This window comes from Danio rerio, chromosome 23 (assembly GCF_049306965.1).
Source record: "Danio rerio strain Tuebingen ecotype United States chromosome 23, GRCz12tu, whole genome shotgun sequence".
Classification (NCBI taxonomy): Eukaryota; Metazoa; Chordata; class Actinopteri; order Cypriniformes; family Danionidae; genus Danio; species Danio rerio.
This window is the reverse complement of record NC_133198.1, coordinates 48,517,501-48,520,000: the sequence shown is the minus strand read 5'-3', so window position 1 is coordinate 48,520,000 and position 2,500 is coordinate 48,517,501. Positions and strand designations below refer to the sequence as shown.

General features: G+C 35.5%; 1 protein-coding gene across 2 annotated transcripts in view; it reads right to left on the bottom strand.

Moving 5' to 3' along the window:
* Positions 1 to 2,500, bottom strand: part of camta2 (calmodulin binding transcription activator 2) — a 64,314-nt gene that overhangs the window by 31,933 nt on the left and 29,881 nt on the right. The gene's annotated exons all lie outside the window — the stretch shown is intronic.

The following is a 2,500-nucleotide window of genomic DNA, read 5'->3' as shown; positions in this document are numbered from 1 at the left end:
TACAAAGTATTGAACACGTTACAGTAGTTCAGCTCTTTCTCCTTCTGTCATTTCATTCGTATTACACACAACTCATTCTTCACTTTTTTTTTGGTTTTATTTTTATGTTTGTATTTGTTTGGGTTTTTACCAAAATCTGCATTAATTCCAGATCAACAGCTCCTTCACAAATATTATTGCCAGGTAAAAACATGACATGTTCAATAGTTATTTTCCCTGCTGTATATTAGTCCTCGGCAAAAACAAAAAGCTATATATAAAGATATATATTTTTCTTTTTTTATGTTTCCCAAATGATGTTAAACAGATTCAGGAAATGTTCACAGTATTTCCAATAATATTTGTTCTTCTGGAGAAAGTCTTATTTGTTTTATTTCGGCTAAAATAAAAGCAGTTTTTAATTTTTTAAACACCGTTGTAAGGTCAATATTATTAGCCCCTTTAAGCTGTATTTTTTCCAATAGTCTACAGAACAAACCATCGCTTGCATAATTACCCTAATCTGCCTAGTTACCCTTATTAACCTAGTGAAGCCTTTAAATGTCACTTTAAGCTGTATAGAAGTGTCTTGAAGAATATCTAGTCTAATATTATTTACTGTCATCATGACAAAGAGAAAATAAATCAGTTATTAGACATGAGTTATTAACACTATTATGATTAGAAATGTGTTGAAGAAATCTGCTCTCCGTTACACAAACATTGGAAGAAAAATAAACAGGAGGGCGAATAATTCTGACTTTAACTGTATATAAATATACCACATTTTTGACAAATATAAAAGATCCTACACATTATTCTTACGCATACACAATCAAGACAATTATGTTTCTCCGATTTATTATTGACTATAAATGTGCACATATAGACTCGAGTACAGGTATTCCACTACCTGCCCTTTAATTAAATAAAGCATGTGGAAAGAAAAAGTCTGAGTGCAGAATACATTAACCTGCTCATTATTATTATCGCCAAACAGTCAAGAACAGAGGAGTGACAGATAAGCATCATATATATCTCTATTGTATTGACCTTATTCTGAAATGCGGACGTGCGCCTGTTTTCACGATTGTCTTAGAACTTCCGATTCAGTCGCCTATGGGAGAAATGACTAGGAATAATAAACGGCAGAAAACGGTCAAACCACTTGCTCTACAAACAAATGTTTGCATGACTATACAGACCAAGAAGAATAATATAATAAGAAAATATCAAGTTGCAACATCAAGCAGTGTAACGAGCAGTTTTTAACGTCAAAAAATTAATGGAAGTGAATGTGACCGGAAGTCTCAAGCCAAAAAGATTCAAATGGCAGCGCCCACTCGTCTGCGGAGAATAAGATGATCGTTAGTACCCAGATGAATCTGTGTTAATAGTTGGAGAATTTTAATGTTTTCTGAGAATAATAAAACCACCGCCTCCATACCCTCTTCATCTCAGGGGGCTTTTTTTAGTTTATTCATGACTTTTTGCTTTTGTATAATGTTATTAGTTTAAGTTTTAACACATTGTTGAATTGACTTAATGCAATTAGCAGTATTTATTATATGCACATTTATATTTGCGTTATAAAAAACAAATACAGGCCCACCTGTCAGGTTTTGGACCATATGGACCATAGCATGTGTGTTTGGGTATATTGTTTTTTGAGCACACTTCATTATTATTGTTCATTTATTGGTTTGCTGGAAATTAGAACTGAATTTTGTAATAGTTTTAAAACAAATCTTTGAGCTTAACAAACGAAAACAATTATGTAGACTAATGGATGTCTGTGCGTACAACATGCTTCCCTATCAACTAGAGTGAAAGTGAAAGTAGATAATGAGGAGGCTCATCTCTCATTCTCGCGCTGCAGATGCTCTGTTTAACTGTTTTCTCTCTAGTGAAGCGTTCAGCTTTAACTTTTTACACTTACAAAGTCCGTCATGTAAATAGCAAATGCACCATGGAGTGATGCAACTGACTCTTAAAGGGGTTTATTTATTTGGTTTATTCTCAAAACACACTTAAAACTCATTAAGAGAATAAGCTCAACCCTGTTAGACCATGCACAGCGGCACAGTGTATTTATCCATACTTAAAATAGCAAAAGTGGATTGAGACACGCCCTTATTGCTTTCGCGCCCTGCGCCTTAGGGTGCTGTCACATCTGTAGTTCGCTTCATTTGGTCCGGACCAAGGGCAATAAATGATGCATTGTAGCATTTTCTGCCGTCTTTGGGTCATTTTCACCCCCCACGACTGGCTTTGGTCCAAACCAGTTGAAAAGAACCAGAATGCAGTCATCTGACAAAACCCACATCTCTCATTGACCAGATGTTGTTGAAGATAGTTCCTAAACTGCTTATCGATTGGTCAGAACTCACGTGCAGGAAACTGCCAATGAACTCCGGCAAGTAAACAAAACCGGCAGACACAAAATGTGGAGGGACGACTGCGCTGGCTGACTGTATCCCTGCTCATAGTATACTATATAGTTTGCATACATCACTTTGGA